Source organism: Pyrus communis, chromosome 13, assembly GCF_041283825.1.
Source record: "Pyrus communis isolate YQ-2024b chromosome 13, ASM4128382v1, whole genome shotgun sequence".
NCBI lineage: Eukaryota > Viridiplantae > Streptophyta > Magnoliopsida > Rosales > Rosaceae > Pyrus > Pyrus communis.
This window is the reverse complement of record NC_142577.1, coordinates 13,902,755-13,922,576: the sequence shown is the minus strand read 5'-3', so window position 1 is coordinate 13,922,576 and position 19,822 is coordinate 13,902,755. Positions and strand designations below refer to the sequence as shown.

Sequence of the window (19,822 nt, the reverse complement as noted above, 5' to 3'; positions counted from 1 at the left end):
ATCTAGAAGAAAGTCAAGTGAATGTTAACTTGTTCGACTCTAAAAGTTACAAGGTCTAAGCGGGGCGCAGACAAAATAATTAGTAGCTAATTACGTTTTTTGGTGGCTTGAATGTTGATGCGGGCATGCCAATTTACCACCGAGCTTACCTTCTGAATCAAGCGAGTCCGGCCGAGGAAGGAACACCATCGGCCTTGAGTTCTAAAGCCTGAAGATAAGGTTGTGTAAATCACTGTGAAGTTCTGGATTCTATGTATCGAGTTCAGCAGCCTTAACTATTTTTTTTTGTTGGCCAATCAAAGTAAATTTCATTAAAAGAGAAAGATAGTACAAGGTGAGAACAATTCAAAAGGAGAGTCAAGAATAGACAAACAAAAGACCAACTCCATAAAAGAAAATTACAATGAAATTGGCCCAAAAAGAGCAGCCCAACACAATTAACAACCAGAAGAGCCTAGATATGAGAATGTAAAGCAGCCACCTCCACCAAAACAGTATCACCGCCACCGCAGATCCGTCGCCATCACTCGAAATAAAGGCCAAAAAACTAAATGGATGAAAAGAGAATGGGGATAGGCAAGCTAACCGCATTGAGAGCACTCCCATAATCCTACCAAATAGTGCAAAGCGCACTTTAAATGCTACGAGCCACTAGAACCACCAAAGTACACATCTGGAGGAGATCCTAAGAAGAGACACCCAATGAAACGAGCAGCAAGGGTAGATGGTTGTAAATTCATGGTGAGGAGCGATATTTGGAGAGAAACAAAGCCTCAACTATATTGATGAAATTATAGGTCCACCGAATCAGTATCAAACAATATGGGCAAAGGTACTCAAGGGTTATGAGTGTCTTAATAGTAAAAGTTGATAATGTAACCTGAAGGTAACCAATTATAGAATACCTCACTTCTCCAAGAAGGCTAATGAAGTGACATCTTCGCCGACTGAGACTTAAGATAAATAGCCATCCACAGACTCAAAGAAAATCCTCGTCTATCTAGTCAGTGGAGATTCCTAAGGCAAACTAACTCCACAAATCTAGCCCCGTCTGTCCAGCCAATCGCCTTCACTGGTTGCTTCTGGAAATCTCGTTTATCTAGTCGGTCGTCGTCCATTGACTGCCAACCAAACCTGAATGTGTTTATAGGAATAAATTGCATGATGTTCAAGTTGTAAAGGCTGATAGTATTGCAACTCCTTGAAATATTATCTTAATATAGTTAGAATTACCTTTAATTTCCTCATGGCCAATCCGTCCCTTTATCTCTTTTTAACTCATGATCAAGTCCAAGTCTTATACTTGGTTATCTCGAGACTACTAGAGATAATTGCATGCACCACATATCTAGTCGTCACCTCAAGATGAGTCCTCATTGCATGAAACATTGGACTCCTTAATTATTCCTACTCTCAAGCACTTTCGGGATAATTCCAATAACACCTTAGATAATACTATGATTATTAAAACTATAAACTATAATACTATCTAGAAAAGTTATTAAAAATCATCTTCATCTTCTTTTAATCTAACGACGTCAAATATATGGGTTGATGGTGGAAAATTGGATATAGACATAACTACTAAAAATTTGAGAGTTTTAATGAAAAGTCCATGACACTGTTCATTTTAACGAAAAATCATATTTTTATACTAAAAAATCAATCCTGGTACTATTCACTTTACCTTTTATTTCGTCCTTATCATTAAAACTCAAAGTTTTCAACCATTTTTCATTAATTTTTCTTAAAAATTTTGATTGAGAAAATAAGCATAGTTTATTGAGCAAATTCTTTAGGCTGCTGATATTGAAATTTTAAAAATTCATCATGGACTCTTACTTTTTGAAAATACAAACGAAAAAGTTGTACTTTAAAGAGTGCAATACTTGTGTGTGCACAAGAAGTCATTATGCACTATTTACGAGAAGAAATTGCACCTATCATCAACAAACCCGCCCACATTTGTCGTCACTCAAGTGAAATACGTGACTTGTCCTAACTAAAAGGGAAAGAAACGTGAACAACACGTATTGAAAGACGTGATAGCACATGGGACTATCTGTTTGAACCTTACTTTACGTCTTTTATAATTACACAGAGATGGGATAGCAAAACAACAATACAAACAATTAATATTTCATTAATTATCTTTCCTCTCTTACAATGTACTATTTATACTAATACTCGACTTTAACTGTAACCACAAAATGATGCCATCTCGCATCCTAACACTATCGGGCTCAATGCATCAACAGAAATATCAAACCCAACTATGGGCAATGTGTGGAGACGTCGAAAATCTATCAAACTCTAACTCGTTTCTAGGGGTGGTTCGGTATGGGATACCGAACCAAAAGTAGTATCCCGAATCCCAAACCGAAATGTTTTGGGACGGGAATTTGAAGACCAATCCCAAACCAAAATTTCGGGAATCCCGAAATATTTTTGGGATTTCGGGACAAATCGGGAATCCCAAATTAAAATATGAAATTATGAATTATTCTTCAAATATATAATTTAAGAACACATTCATGAACTAAGAATGTCATTTCATTCACACTACCATTTAATCAAATATTGGCATGCTTGATTGTTTTTATTAGAGTCAAAATTCAAATTAATTAAACCCTTTTGACAATCTGTTAAGAGACAAAAGAATCAAATCTTCTGAAATCATTAGCCATGACAGCAGCAATAATAAAATCCAAATGAATATCAAACAGAACATGAAAAATATGCAAGGTGTAAGGCATTCCAGGTTGCAGAGCATGAATTAGAAACTACTAGCATCAATTATAAAAGAATAATATATAATATATATGTATAAATTAATAATATATAATTTCGGTTTGGTATGGGATTCCCGAAATATTGAGAAGCCAATCCCAAATCCCATACCAAAATTTCGGGATCGGTTCGGGATAGCATCCCGAAAATTTGGGAAATTTCGGTTTGGGAAATTTTTGGTTTGGGATCGGGATTTTTTCGGTTCGATTTGGGATTTTCGGGAATTTTTTCCACCCCTACTCGTTTCTATTCTCCAATTTTGGACTACTCAATGCTTTGTTTTTCACTTTTGGCAGTACTCCTAGACCTAGCTTTGGTTAAGATTGAGGCAAAGCTCTGTGAAATTTCATCTTGTCATTTATCAAATGTTACCATTGAGTCCAATTTGGGCTTAGCAATGATTTGGTATAATCACAATTTGGTCATTGGGCTGGCAAATAAGTAACTCTTAATTGGGCTCATTAAGAGGTTTTTTTTTTTTTTTTTTTTTTTTTTTTTTTTTTTTTTGTTAGACGAAAGGCAATAGGAGGTTAATGGGGTTATATATTTATGCCAAGAAGTGATTAAAATTTAAGAACATTTATCTTTACACTCGAAGCTTTCATGTGCGGTTGCACACTCCATCAATAACACGTATAAAAATGCGAAACAAGCCTGTAAACATAATTTCATATAGCAATTACTATCTCTGTAAGGACATAGCTTCCTTGATAAGTTCATCTTATGCGAAAAACGAAGCACCAGTCAATTTGCCTAGAGAGACAAATTTTTGAAAACCAAAAGTCTTTGGAGTTAGACAATTCCTAGCCCAAAAAAGAAATAGAGAAAAAAAAAAGAACAAATAAATTAAATTCATGACATAAATATTTTATCGTACATCCTTCGGACCACAATTTAAGAGAAAATTACTATCAACAAACTGGAGCTAGCCTTCCATTGGCTCATCCTATCGAGAACAAGAAGAGAGTTACAAATGAGGAATGTTTTTGAAATATCATATGAACTTATACATTTTTTTTTTCAATTTGTAATATGACTCATCGTTAAGCTTTTCATTCAAAATAGTTGCACATTACTCGTTTTTAGGGTTCTTTCGAACAATTGGCCTCATTTTAACTTCATTTCATTGTTTACCACAAGCAATGATTTTGTAAAAACAATGAATATTTTGAGGACTATATACTGTTGAAAAGAAACTCGATCAAAATTATATCATGTCATTATACTAAGTTTCATTTTGTTTTAGAATAAAAATAAGTATTCTATTGCATAATCATTTCATTTTTAGTTTGTAGAAACTCTAGATTTTTGTTTCGTCCAATGCAACCTTCTAGAAGGCTTCTAGAAGGGAGTGAAGTGTTGAAAGTCATTAACAGGCCTAAACACAAGTCATGTGCAACGTACACGACTTGTTTGGATAGAAAACCGAACAGAGTTGAGAGCATATGACAAATTGATAGTTTTAGAAAGTTGACATGACAAGTCACTTAAAATTTTAGTTCACGTGATAAAAGTATATAAATTCAAATGACATTTCAAAAATTTTGCCTTGTAAAACTCTAAATGGGCCATTGGTTGAATTTTTTGGAAATATAAATAGATAGGTCCAGGTAGATGTTTCTGCAAGTGAATACCGTTCTTGACTTGTGCCTTAAGGAAACTTTCCAGTTAATCTTCATCAGAATAATTGAACTTGACTGAGTGTGATTGCTGATCAATCTGCCCTCCGCTGTATGACCCTCGCTTCTTTTTGGTCTTTTCGTGCCAAAAATCCCTGCAAATTCAATGGAAAGCATAATTAAGAAACAAGTGCCTAGAGAACCACTTAGTACTACGGTTTAATGATATTCCTCTTCACTTGTAAGTGAGAGGTTTTAGATTCGATTCTCGCCAAAGGCAAAATTGAACCACATTATTATGGCAAGCTCATTGTTAAGAATTGGCCCACTTGCCCACCCCCTTAATATAGATACTATCGTTTGTTGAAGAAAAAAAAGAACACAAGACATTCTAACGAGTGCATGCACATGGTGCGTGTGAGAATGAAGGGCATAAAGCTTGAAGTCTAATATAGTTCTCAACAGGAGCATCACAATCAGCTCAATAGCAATATGAAAGACTAGTTATCTTTTTACTTTTGAAAATTATGTTCAGAGAGTGCCAAATCATTCAGCTCTTTATGTACACCAGAAATATAACATTTTCTCCATACTCCAGTAGGACAGATAAAAAAATTATTCCAAGAGCCCTGCCCTCCTGGGCGACAGTTTTTGCGATACTGTGCCCGGAAATTAGTTTGCACTATAGTGTAGGATTACAAACAAGAGAAGTGGGGTTATTAGCCATAGAATCCATATGTTGCGGACAGGCGCTCAAAAACAGTACATTAGTTGAAACTCGAAATACATCGGAGTTTCCCCAATAAAACCAATTTCCCTATAGCAGAGGTCCACTGGAGAAAAAGAGAAGGATGGTTAGAGGTGAAGAAATAAGAGAGAGCAAAGAGAGGTGGATGCTTATCCCTGTTTTTTCTGGAAATAGCTTAACCCTAACTTGTACATTAGAAAAAGCGGAAAGGCCTAAAATTTTGATTAATAAAGTAAAATAAATTCATTCATAGAAGTCACATGTTATTTTTTCAACAGTATATTACATTACAATTATTTCCTAACAGACAACATGTTCGAAGGATTTATACCATTTATGTTTGTCATATCTTTCACAGCCGATCCTCTAACCCTTAATCCTTTCCCTCTTCTAGTATGATGATGGGTGTCTTCTCGGAACATTTTAATCTACTGAACCCCCATTCCATTCTTTATTAAAGTTGATTTCCAAGGCAATATGAGGGGTTTCCGTTCAAATGAATTAAGACACTAGAGACATCTACATGTAGCTTTGATTACAAGTCAGCTAGATGATTTTTTTTGTTTCATTATGAGCCCCACCAGTTGTTTACCCAATTAACAGCCATATTAACTGTCCGTCAATCTATAACCTTTGCACGGCCTGGCTCCAACTTAAATCAAATTACTCCTATTACATTTAAAGCCTTTCACTAAACATGACCAAACCATCTCAAACAATTATTCCTCCAATTCATTTTATCGAGGACTGGTGCCATCCCCACCCGATTGCATATATATAGATTGTTTATCTTGACACTCATTCACATGAAATCCTTATATCAACTACACTGACCTACGCACAACTCAATTCAATGGGCATGCTGGTTTGAACTTGCCAGTGATGTGCACTTTTTTTTCAAAATTACAAACATTTTTGTACCAACGAAAATAGTAGGCCATGTAGCAATCCATTAAGCTTCAAAGGTGCTTTAAAATCATAATTACTATATTTTATATATGCTATCTAATATAAACATATAAGGTTTCACCAGTTAACTATGGTGCAAACTGCAAACTTACTTCGGTTTTTAATTCAGCCAAAGACCTACAAGATTTAACAATACAAGAGGAAACAACAATTTGGACACAAAAAACCTGACCCACTCTCTAACAGAGGTGTGCCCTACCATTGTATGTGGGAGCCACCTGTATCAGAGTGTCGGTTTTGTTTATCTAACTAGCAGTACTCCAAAAAGGAAAAGAAAGATGATAATTCAAAAGAGCATAAAACAGTTTAACATACAACAATGCGGCAATCAGAATACACACCTTCCTCGGACTTGCCCAAGAATCTCTTGTGCTTTTGCACCGTAGCCAATCTCCGCACCATCCTGCACAGAATTGAGAGGGAGAAATTAGCGGATAAAAATAAGTACGGAGTACAAGAAAATAATACAGAAGCTAATCAGTCTCACACCTTTGCCCAGTAAGAATTATCTTGAAGCTTCTCATCAACAAAAATTATCTTGAAGCTTCTCATCAACAAATTCCACCTCATCAGCTTTTACCCTTTGAAATGCATTAACGGTCTTTGGCTGCGGTAACAGCATTTATCAACATTGGTTAAACTTTAACCTGAAGTTACATAAATATAAAGCGCAAGAGAGAGATAGAGAAATAAGGAAAAGGAAACAAACATCAATCCAACAACAGCATAAAGCACCACACACAAAACTCATGCATAATATACAACAACAAAGCCTTTTCTCACTAAGTGGGATTGGCTGCATGAATCTAGAACGCCATTGCGCTCGGTTTGTGCCTCGTCTTCTGTTAGATCCAGGTACTCAAAGTCTTTTCCAAAGTCTCCTAGGTCTTCCTCTACCCCTTCAGCTCTGAACGTCTGTCTCGTAATCACATCTTCTAACCGGAGCATTTGTAGGGCTTTGTTTCACATGTCCAAACCACCGTAACTGATTTTCTCTCATCTTTCCTTCAATTTCAGCTACTCCTACTTTACCTCAGATATTCTCATTCCTATTTTTATCCTTTCTCGTGTGCCCACACATCCAACGAAGCATTCTCATCTCCTCTACACTCATTTTATGTATGTGTTGATGCTTCACCACCCAACATTCCGTGCCATAAAGCATTGTTGGCCTTATTGCCATCTTATAAAATTTTCCCTTGAGCTTTAATGGCATACAACGATCACACAACACACTACGACGATCACACAACACACTCGATGCACTCTTCCACTTCATCCAGCTTGTATAATTGTATTCTATGGTTGAAGTCTCCATCCAACTCTCTATTCTTTTGCAAGATAGATCCTAGGTAGCGAAAACGATCGCTTTTTGGTACTTCCTGATCTCCAATCCTCCCCTAACTCATTTAAGCCTTCGTTCAGACTGAACTTTCACTCCATATACTCTGTCTTTGACCGACTTAGGCGAAGACTTTTAGATTTCAACACTTCCCTCCAAGGTTAAGCTTCCTATTTACTCCATCCTGAGTTTCATCTATCAACACTATATTGTCTGCGAAAAGCATACACCAAGGAATATCACCTTAAATATGTCTAGTTAACTCATCCATTACCAATGCAAAAAGGTAAGGACTTAAAGATGAGTCTTGATGTAACCCTATAGTTATGGGGAAGCTTTCGGTATAATATGCTTTTTTCAAATCTATAAAGACTATGTGAAAATCCTTTTTCATATCTCCATATCTTTTCATAGATCTTTGTAAGAGATAGATTGCCTCCATGGTTAATCGTCCTGGCATGAACCTGAATTGGTTATCCAAGACTCGTGTCTCTTGCCTTAGTATATACTCAATTGCTCTCCCCCAGAGCTTCATTGTATGACTCATTAATTTAATACCCACACATTTTATGCAATTTGTACGTCGCCCGTATTCTTGTAGATAGACACCAAAGTGTTCTTTTGCCACTCATTTGGCATCGTCTTCGTTTTCAAAATCTTATCAAAAAGGCTTGTGAACCATGCTATACCCATCTCTCTCAAGACTTTCCATACTTCGATCACTATATAATATAGGCCCACTGCTTTTCTATGCTTCATCTTTTTCAAAGTTACAACCACTTCTTCCTTTCACATTCGGCGGTAGTAGTTTTTACACTCTTCTAAGTTACTCTACTCCCCCAAAAAAGTACTCCTTTCATGACCTTCATTGAAAAGATTATGAAAATAACCTCTATTTGTCTTTGACTGCATTCTTTGTAGCAAGAACCTTTCCATTCTCATCCTTGATGCACCTTTGGTTCAGGTCTCTTGTTTTCTTTTCCCTTACTCTAGTTAGTTTATAGATGTCCAACTCTCCTTCTTTGTATCTAATCGCTAGTACATATCATCAAAAGCCACTAGCTTTGCTTCTCTCAAAATTTTGTTCGCCTTCTTCTTCGCTATTTTATAGGTTTCACTGTTTTTGTCGGTTTTATCCTTGTATAAGGCTTTACAACATTCCTTCTTAGCCTTAACTTTTGTTTGTACCTTCTCCTTCCACCACCAAAATTCCTTTTGGTGTGGCCTTTTGCTACTTTTCGGATACAACTAGCCATGGAATCCCACATTTGGCTAGCTTTCCCCTCTTTATCCCAAATGCATTGGGTGATTACTTTTTCTTTGAAAATGACTTGTTTTTCTCCTTTTAGATTCCACCATTTAGTCTTTGGGCACTTCAAGCTCTTGGTCTTGTTCTTTTTTCTCCCTCTTTTGATATGTACATCCATCACCAACAAGCGATGTTGATTAGCCAAGCTCTCTCCCGGTATAACTTTGAAATCTTTACAAGTTATACGATTGCCCTTCCTCATTAGAAGAAAATCTATTTGTGTTTTTGAAGACCCACTCTTGTAGGTAATCACATGTTCTTCTCTCTTCTTAAAGAACGTATTGGCTAAGAAGAGATTATATGCCATTGCAAAACCCAAGATGGCTTCCCCATCCCTGTTTCTCTCCCTAAAACTATGACCACCATCAATACTCCATAGTTGCCTGTCTCCTTGCCCACATGTCCACTTAAATCTCCTCTTATAAATACCTTCTTTGCCTGACCGATTCCTTGCACCAAGTCTCCAACGTCTTCCCAAAATTTCTCCTTCAAACTCGTATCCAACCTTACTTGAGGTGCATACGCACTAATCACATTCATGAGTTCTTGTCCTATTACAATCTTGATTGCCATAATTCTATCGCCTACCCTCTTGATGTCTACAACATCTTGTGTCAGAGTCTTGTCCACGATGATGCCAACACCATTTCTCATTCTATTTGTGCCCGAATACCAAAGTTTTAAAACTAAGTTTTCAAGATCCTTTGCCTTGAGACCAACCCACTTAGTTTCTTGGAGGCACATAATATTTATCCTTCTCCTCACAATAACTTCCACTACTTCCATAGATTTTCCTGTTAGGGTTCCTATATTCCACATTCCTAAATGCATCCTACTCTCTTGAACTCTACCCTTATGTCTTAGCTTCTTCGCCCTCCCCCATCTAATAAGGTCAAGGTACTTCTTGAACTCTACCCCTTTACTGGTTCCAAAATTCATCCATAATATAGAACATAATAATAGTTGAGAAAAAGTTTCCCAAGAACAAACTCATTTGAAATGACATAGTGAAGTGTCCAAAACAATACGACTTCAAACCGCCTCCAAAACAAAAGAGCTTGAATCAAAAGTAACAAGAGTTCAATATGAGAAAAGCTTTTCATTTATTTTCATATATAATGGAAGGAAAATGCGTTTGACAAGACATGTAGAACCTAGAGAACCTCTAAAGAGGCTGCATGAATAACTCACATCTCAAATGGTTCCTATCACACATAAAGATCAAGGAAATACCTCAGCAGAACCGTTGAGTTGCTTCTTGCTTTTCTTTTTCGAAGACTTCTCGGCCCTTTTCTCTATTTCACCAAAATTTTCAGCTTTTCCTTGTGATGCATCATTATTTACTAGTTGCTCACTTCCCTTGGATGCTTTTGAACCCTCTACCATTCTGCGCTTGGATTCTTCATCTTCTTTGTTGTCAGTAGGCTGGGTATCATTTCCTTCAGAAACTAATCTTTTTCTTTTTTCGGAACATTTATTCTCCTTATCGGTAGCATCCGCTGCTGATATCTTGAAATCATCTTTTCCAGAACTAGTTCCATCCATATCTCCAATACTAAGCGCCTTCCCATTCTCACCACCTAAACTTTCAGAAACCAAACCATCTTTCTTTTTCTTCTTACTTTTAGATTTGACACTCTTCTGATCCATTGGATTGTCATCAGCAATTGATTTACAAATTTCATTTGCATCATTTTTTCCTTCCAAGCCATGCTGCTCTACGCCAGCACTGACAGAATCCGTACTTGACTTGGTCTTCTTTTTCTTCTTATCCTTCGGTTTCTTCTCTACCTCAGAATCACCAACATCATTTCCCTTTAAAGGCACAGCATCTTTGATTTTTTTTTTTCCAGTTGCACCAGGAAATTGCTCTGATTGATGTTCTTCTGCTGCATCGGCAAGAGAACCAGAAGCTATCTTGGACTTCTTTGCCTCCTGGGATAACTTATCAGCCTTTACCAGCAAGTGGAAGGTATCCTTAAATACTGTGCAGAATTAAAAAAACTAACATAAGAGCAATATAGACATAAGGCCAAATTGTAGCAAAGGTCCTTGATCTATACCACGAGTTTAGTTTTGTCCCTGAACAATACTAATAGTCTCTCCCGTCCTCGAATTACGTCATTTGTTGCACTAGTAGCCCTTTTCGTTAGTTCCGACAACTTTTCTGTTAAGTTGAGGGATAAATAGGAATTTCATCAAAAAATAAAAAAATGAATTTTTTAAAAAGGGAGACTTGGCTCCTCAAAGATTGACTAGACCTTGTGACCTATTTACAAAACTTCGTGCTTAGGATCGGTACTCCTTAAGGATTGACTAAACAATCTTAGTTTTAATTGATTTTTTGCAAATATGATCTTTACATTGTCATTTATAATATGAACGATTCCGATCAGAAGTACGAAATTTTGTGAATAGGCCACGAAGTATTTTGAGGAGGAACTCCTCAAACCTTAAGGAGCCAAGCTCTTCCCCTTTTTAAATAAATTTGAATTTTTTTTTTCTGTATGAAAAGGTCACTATACCCTTAAATTTGAAAGAAAGGAAGACAAATTTGACGGAATGACCAATCATGCGACGTATAGTTAAGTAGGATGGAAAAAACTAAACATGGGGTAAGGTTCAAGGAACTTTACCTCATGACCAAAAAATAATGAACATATCTGCATCATGGGACTCATACTTATACGCTGGGGAGAGAGTCTTCATGCACGATGGAAAGCAAGCAAATTTATAAATTCCTACATATCTTTATCCTCGTTGTGGACATTTGTTCCTCCACTACTACATAACAAAGAAATGCAGGTCAAATTAGAATAGAGACTGTAATTTAATGTTTAATTAAATAGCAGTACGATCACCAAGTGTATTTGAGGCATTATGCATTCTGCCAGACAGCATCGGGATTCTTCCCATTGGATGTCATGCCAGTGATTGCCATCAGCATGATTCTAGAATGGCACACGAAAATCTAAGATAACCTCTAAAACCACAAGTATGTGACAACTATTGTTTAAAATATGATCCTGTAATCTAAAACTACTTAAGCATTAAAACAAAATCTATCGCCATCTAATCCCAAAGATTTATGCCATGAAATATTAGCATAACACCGTCCTTCTTGCTACTTCCATATCATTGAACTTACAAAAAATCAGAAAACAAAAGTTTCGTAATTTAAGTTGCCACACAAAAACTATCATCTGTATTAAACTCATACCGTTTAAGTGGACGTGTGTAATGATTTAAAGAATCATTTCAAAAGTATTGAAGAAGATACCACAATTGATGACTGTCTAGTGTCTTCATAAAAATTCACTAGGAGAAGAAAAGAAAGTTTAAGCATTTGTCAAGTTACCACATCTCAGAATACTTGCAGTACATTTCTCCCAAATCCAAAAGAGAATCCTTCACTTCACTTTTCTGCAAAAAGGTCAATAACCAAGTTTGAATTCAATTCAACATCAACCACAGAATACAGTACAAATTTATTTACAGTGTATAAAATCTAATACTTCATTAAGGAACTGTCCCACTCCATCTTCTGGGACAATGTTACAAATACATTACTATTCAATCATATTAGATATGAACCAGGCCAAGGAAAACATCATAACGGTTACGAAAATCGATACTGGATTAATTAATTAAGATCCAAAACAAACAGTAAAAATTTCTATAGAGAATGCTTTGATCATTTAGGGAGTTTTCAAAATCGGTCGTTCGAAACAACTATCTGAGAATGCAACAATAAAAAGTCATATATGCTCTGCATTTTCCTCCGTTTCTAGACAACCAAACAGAAAATAGACAAGTGCCCACCTCGATTCCAGTTTCTGAAAGGAACTTTTTCAAGGTTCTGGAGAACCCATTGCTCTCCAGGAACCAAGCCACGGCGCGGAGGAGTTGACCCTTCTGGTCGGGACTCGGAGTTTGGGCTCCATCGGCAGAGCTACTAGGCTTGCTGTGCTTCATGTCTCGGTTTGCGAGCAGAACTTGGCGAGGCTTGAATGCGAGAAGGGAAGGGTTGATAGCGTCCTCCTGCGTGCTTGTTAGGGATTTGGGCATGCGAGGATTTTGATTTCTCCGAGCTTTATTTGGAGGAGGACGAGGAGGGAGAAGGCTCCAACGCCGCCGAGGGTTTTAGGAGGAATTAGGGTTTATTTGTGGCTGTCAAGTTTAATATTGGGTAATTTGCAAAATTCAATTTTTGTATGTTACACCATTGATTTTTGAAACTGCACAAATTTATACTAAATCAAATCAAACGTAGCTCACTTCTTTTTGGGTGCGAATAATTGTCAAACCAAAGGATTCGTGTTTGGGGTTATACTGCCATGCTTGCGCTCCAGAATTCCTGTTTGGGAAGAATGAAAACGCGGGTTTGACGATGTAGAGGCTGCTAGGCGGTGGGCAAATTTAGTGGGAGGAGAAGAGACGCTGAGAGAAAGTTGCCGATGATGTACATAGAAATGAACTGCGGGTTTGTTGTGCTAAAAACAGCACCAAAACCAATTGAAAACCAACTCAAGCAAACCCACAAAAAATACACCAAATGAAATGCAAAAACAAAACAAAAAAAAAGAAAAACCACAATTTTAACGAGGGTTCGCCACAGTCAGTGTAACTCAAACCTATAACAACTCATCTTTGATAACAAATGGAGCAGCAACTCTTTTTGGGGCTCTCGGCGGTTCTCTCTGCTTCTCTAACAACAAAAGGCCAGTCACCTTTTTCACACCAAAGAATGGTGCTAGTTAAAGTTATTGAAATTGCCGGAAGGAACATTGTTTCTCTCCTCTGTGAGAGTCCGCCTGAGTGCGGGTCTTTTCTCCCGGAGTGATTCCGTGGATGTGCTTCGGTTTCCCGTTGATCAAACCATCCTTAAACCCTTAGATCTGACGGTTTTGACCCGTTGCTGTGATCTACAGAGCCTTTACTCCCCTTGAACCTCTCTGTACGCCATCAACCTTGTTTCCCCTCACGACACTCACCATAACTCGTTAAAGCAACTCCAGCGTTGGAGCCCTTCCAAGCTATGCACTATTCAATTCATCTTATGAATAGTAATTGTCCTTAATGAATAGTAATAGTCCTGACAATAGCATTTGCATCTCCACCGTTACACTTCAATAGCCCTGGCAATAGACAATAAAATATTAGTATTTTTTTTATTTATAAAATAATACAAAATAATTTTAATTGTAATTTAGGATAAGATTTTTAATCATTCTCGTTGCGCCATGTGTCATTATCCGAAGTATTATTAAATAATACAAAATAATTTTATTTGTAATTTCAGATAAGATTTTTAATTGTTGTCGTTGCACCATTGTCATAAAATTCGAAAAGACAATTATTGGAGATTGATTTCCGATAAATTTTTTAATCGTACTCATTATGCCACGTGTCATTATCCGAAAATACAATTATTGGTGATGGATTTCTGATAAGATTATTAACCAATCACATCGTCCCACGTGTCATAATCTGTTTACAATCTTTGAGGATAGATTTCCATCAGATTTTTAATGAATGACGGCATGCAACGTGGCATTATGTACAACCTAATCCTTTCTAAATCCTCCATATAATCCACCATCCACCCTCACAAATCTCACACCAATTTTCTCAAGATCTCTATCATTATTCATAGTTTCTGCTTCCTTCTTCACAAAAATCTGTATCATTATTCATAGTTTTTGCTTTTTTCTTACAATGTCTTCTTCTTCCTCAAGGATGATGTGGGAACTCGATTAGAAAGAGGAAGAATTGTTTAACCAATCAGAAGGAAAGTTTAATCACCAGGGGCAAAAAAAGAGAGGGAAGAGGATGATAAGCGTAGAAGGAGAGATGACGAAGTAAGAATGGGCAGAGCCTCACATTCCCGTCGAGTCATCCAAGCTGTGGCTCAGATCTGCAAGCCCAGCCGTTCCAGAAACCTTGATAGAAGCAGGCAATGACGAGGTATGGAACTCTTGGACGATTATTTTGTCCCTAATAGTGCATTCCCTGATACGTACTTTAGACATCGTTTTACAATGGAACGACATTTGTTCAACAAAATCATGATTGCTGTTTGTAACCATGATTCTTACTTTGTGCAAAAGAAGGATGCTTTTGGTGCTATAGGTCTCCTTCCTCAGCAAAAAATTACTGCTGCCTTGCGGATACTTGCATATGGAGCATCTGCAAACCAAGTGGATGAGATAAACGAGGATGGGGAAATTAACCATTCTTGAGTCCCTGATGAGGTTTTGCAGAGTAATTGAATCTATCTACACCGCTGAATACCTCCGCAAACCTACAAACATGGACTTAGAACGGCTGCTGAAGAAGGCCGAGATGCGTGGTTTTCCTGGGATGATTGGAAGCATTGATTGTATGCACTGGACGTGGAAAAATTGTTCAAGTGCATGTCAAGGCACTTATGGGGACAGAAAAGGAGCAAAAAGTATCATTCTGGAAGCGGTGGCATCTTTTGATACATGGATTTGGTACGCCTTTTTCGGGGTTCCGGAAGCTCAAAATGACATCAACGTCCTTGCCCAAGCCCCAGTGTTCAACGATGTCCTGCAAGGAAAGGCACAAAAAGTCACGTATGAGGTTAACGGATGTATGTACGACGAGCCATACTACCTAACTGACGGCATTTACCCGCGATGGTCAACATTTGTCAAAACAGTGCCACGTCCGCGAAGTGCAAAGGAAAAACACTTTGCAAGCTGTCAAGAGGAGTGCAGGAAGGATGTGGAGCGTTGTTTCGGTATCCTCCAAGCTCGCTGGGCGATCGTCAGGGGTGCTGCCAGATTGTTTGATGTAGAGTCGCTTCGATCCATCATGAGGACGTGCATTATTCTTCACAACATGATTGTGGAAGATGAGTACGATTATGAAGCCGTTGATGAATATGAGCCAGACACGATGAATAATTCAAGAACACGTATATATTGTGCTCATGACCCCACCGATGAGCCCGTGCAACATGAGTCATTACAAAGGGATGAACGTTACAATGAAAGGCTCATTCAACGATATACTGCATTTCAAATGCCAGACATGCACAATGCCCGACAAATTAACTTGATAAAGCACCAGTGGGCATTGAAACAAGCTGAAGATAATTAAGTTTATTTAGTGTGTTTTTTTGAATTTGGTATGTTTATGTTATTTTATTTGGTGTGTTTTATTATTTGGTATGTTTATGTAATTTTATTTGGTGTGTTTTATTATTTGGTATGTTTATATAATTTTTTTAGTGAGTTTTTTATTATTCAGTATGCTTATGTAATTTTATTTGGTGTGTTTTTGTCATTTCAATAAATATTCTCTTAGTATAAATAACTTACCAAATTCATTTGAATAAATATTCAATAAATTGGAAACAACATAAAGTACCATATTCAATAATAAATAATAAATTACAACCCAAAGTGATTGGAAAATTATGGGCTTCGATTACAATAACTACTCTATTCATCATCACTTAACCAATTTGTGGTGTTAGGATGATCTTCTCTTGTGGTGCTAGGACCATCTTGGTTTGCTTTCGCTTCTCTTGCATGCCTCCTTCGCACCACGTCTGCTTTCTCTGACTTCCAAAAAAATTTAGAATTTGGAGACTTCCCTTCTAAAGGCGTGTTCATAATCTCACGATCTCGTTGAGCCCGCCTTTCTTCTCTAATATGTTCCCTTTCTTGCCTAAGTAGCTCTCTTTCTCTCTTATTAGCCTGAAATTCTCTCTCAATAGCTACAGCTTTTGTGTCCTTTCTGGCCTTATCAGCCTCATATTTCGCCAGTTCCCTCGCCAAAGTCAATACCTTGGCGAGTAAGTTCTTCCATGAACTTTGCATAATCATTCTTGGAAGCACTCCCTTTTCTCTTTGAAGCCTTCTTACCTTGAGACCTAATTAGATAACGGGTCGAACCCGACGCTTGTTCAGGGAGGGGCGTTTCGAGCACTTCTTCTGCATCATCTTCATGAACATGCGAAACATGATTGGGTGTAGAGTGTAGAGAGGTGCTGTTCATGTGCATTTCTAGACCAACTGACACAACTCTAAATTTAGGACAATCTTTGACAATATTCCAACATTCCCACCAGTTGAATGATTTATTTTTGCTTTTGGTTTTGGCAGCGTACCAAGCTTGTGCTTGAAGTTCCTAAGCAATGCGGGAGAAGAAATAATTATAATGAAAATAAGTAACAAATAATTATAATGTAAGTAGGTAACAAATAAATAATACAAACAAATAATTATAATGTAAGTACGTAGCAAATAAATAATACAAACAAATAATTATAATGTAAATTTGGGTATCAAATAAATTATATATTGTTACCTGATCCGAGTAATTTTCCCCACTTCAAATATTACTACTAGCTTGTGCCAAGGCGTCTTTCCACGTACTAAACGATTGGCTAAGTAATTTCCAATGACTGTACATCGATTCTTTGGTTCTTTTCCCACCAATTTTCTCAAGATAATTGGTATGAATAAGACTCCACATTTCTAGCAACTGCATCTCATTACTCGTAAGCGAACTATGAGTAACTTCAACCCAGCTAGTATACAACGCAACATCTTCAAGAAGCGACCAATTCGTACCTGCACCAGTAGTCATTTTGTTGAAAAAAAATGGATCGAAACTTTGAGACAAAGAAAGGAATGTGATTGAAAGTAGTTGAGAAAATATGAAATTGTTATGTAAGGTAGATGATAATAAGAAGGTATTTATAGAAAAGTAAAAACAATTTTAAAAAAAAAAAAGTTTAGATTTTTTTTTTAATTTTTTAAAATTTTTTACAATTTTTTTTTTAAATTTTATTTAACTAATTAATCTCTGCCGTTGGATATAAAAAAAATTTGAATTTCAACACTCTAGATTGTGCCACGTGTCACAACGGTAACTTTTCTTAATTTTAAAACTATTTTTTCTTTTATTTTTTTATTTATAAAGCATATTAATATCCACCGTTGATCTCAGATCGAACGGTGGATATTAAATAAGACTTTTTTTTTTTTTTTTACCGTTGAGATCGAATGGTCCAAATTAAAGATCCGTTGAGATCGAACGATCCGTGGGAAGCCACGTGGCTTCCCAACGGTAACTGAAAAAACACTTTTTTTTTTCCTGATTTTGTGTCGACGCCCCACCTGCGAGTGGGGTGCACGTGCCTGACAGAAAAAAAAAAATTAAAAATGGCCTGACACCAGGTTGGCTTCAGCACTGGCGTCACATACACTCGGGCTCTCGGGCTGGCAATTCTCCACGGGCCCGGAGCTCGGGCCTCCACCTCCACTCGGGCTCTTCAACGCTGGAGCTGGTCCACAGGGCCTCGGGCCCCTTTTCTCTGGCCTGTCCCCTGAGCACCCAGCAACGCTGGGCTTGCTCTTACCCACCATCTTAAATTCCCAGATCTGATTAAAGAAGCTCAGTTCTTTGGGGTTAGTGGGGCCCCTTGGTAGTTGCTCTGATGGTTGGTAGCAACATAATGGAGAGAAGTGGATCTGTTAGACCCGGCAAAAGGAAGGGGATTATGTGGTCTAGATCAGCCTCGGTAATAAATATGGAATCAGAGGAAGCAACTACCTGCGTTTCAACAACTAAATGCATATGGAATTCAATTCTCACCAGATTAAGGTACTTTCTTCCAATGGCCTTTGTCGAAGTTCTGGTTTCCTTATATCAGACATTGGGGACCCAAGCAGGGGGAAAAAAGAAGTTTCACTATCCATCTGAAACCTTAGAGAAGGATTCTACTATTTACCTCTCGTTTACCTCTGTAAGTACCAGTCAACCCACTAGACATACTAGGAGACGAATGGCATATCAAGAAGTGGATGAATTAGTGGTCCACTTGGAGCAGTCAATGGACTTGTCATCTATAGAGCATGGTGTGAAACTGGTGGGTACGGCGTTAGTTAATAGGAACCTGAATAAGTGGGGAGTCAAGAATATACTCAGATCTACCTAGAAGGAATTTGGGGAGGTTGAAATCAAGTGGCTCAAAGATAACACTTTTATCATTACGGTGAAAGATGAAAGTGTTGCAGCGAAGATTATTGAGCAGGTCCCGTGGGTTGTGATGAAACAAAACTTCTCCGTTAAGATGTGGCCCACGAAGCTTGCATTAGAAGAAGTATGAAGATCATCTTTGTCTGGATCTAGATTAGAGAGGTTCCCTTATGTCTTACTACGGAGTCTAACATTCAGCGTCTAACGAAGGATACAAGGGAGTTTCTCGAACTTGAGGACCTTTGAAAGGAGCATGGTTTCTTAAGGGTGAAGATCAATATCAATACCTCGAATCCGTTAGTGAATGGGTGTTGGCTAAGAAGGGAGAATAACAGGGATACGTGGGTGGAGTTTCGCTATGAGCGCCTACAAGACTTTTGCTACTGGTATGGACAAATAGGCCACACCAACACTGAGTGCTCTTTCGAGCCCAAAAAGGGAGGTGTAGCAAGCTATGGCGAGTGGTCTAAAGATGCGCGAACCAGGGATATGGTGGAGATCAAAAGACCCTTGACCCTAGAAGGGAGGGAGATAGGAGACTTGCGAGGGCTGTAAGATGTTATACTCTGCCTTCCTCTCAGGCTTATACTCATGTTGCTGGGTCGGGAGGAGGGGACATGGGGATAATAACAGTAATGTACTGAACCCGAAAGAGAGGTCATCCTTATCAAATCGAGGGAGGAATATGTGGCATAGAAGGCCACGATCATTGATTGGGACCGAAGAGCTTACCCACCATTGGTTTCTTTCACAAGGGGGTAGTCAGACCTCTTGGAGCATCGGATAGGAAATGTTTACTTAAACAAATAATTTTGTTTTACCTAGGCAGATGGTAAGCAGACAGACGGCGACTCTGGAGGAAATAAATGACGAAAACTAATATCTGATATGTAGAGATGACACAGGCCTGAGTATTCCGGTGACACAAAGGGAGGATCCGAGGGGGTCCGGTTCAGGAAAAACTAAGGATATCCATGCGAAGAAGGGAGCGGAATTGCAGAGTCTAGAGCTGATGTAGTCTCCGT

General features: G+C 37.8%; 1 long non-coding RNA gene and 2 pseudogenes across 2 annotated transcripts; 1 reads left to right on the top strand and 2 right to left on the bottom strand.

Annotated features, from left to right (window-relative positions):
- Positions 1-364: 364 nt before the first annotated feature.
- LOC148691811 (uncharacterized) lies at positions 365-1,518 on the bottom strand. Its single transcript, XR_015955234.1, has 2 exons — positions 1,234-1,518; positions 365-1,134 (listed from the first exon to the last, which is right to left on the bottom strand). It is a non-coding gene; the product is annotated as an uncharacterized LOC148691811 (long non-coding RNA).
- A 2,700-nt stretch (positions 1,519-4,218) lies between these two features.
- LOC137738292 (uncharacterized) lies at positions 4,219-13,756 on the bottom strand (annotated as a pseudogene). The gene is made up of 7 exons (XR_015955341.1): positions 12,600-13,756; positions 12,136-12,200; positions 11,529-11,561; positions 10,011-10,764; positions 6,616-6,733; positions 6,468-6,529; positions 4,219-4,564 (listed from the first exon to the last, which is right to left on the bottom strand). The product of XR_015955341.1 is annotated as an uncharacterized LOC137738292 (transcript).
- A 4,517-nt stretch (positions 13,757-18,273) lies between these two features.
- On the top strand, positions 18,274-19,352 carry LOC148691810 (uncharacterized; annotated as a pseudogene).
- Positions 19,353-19,822: the final 470 nt, after the last annotated feature.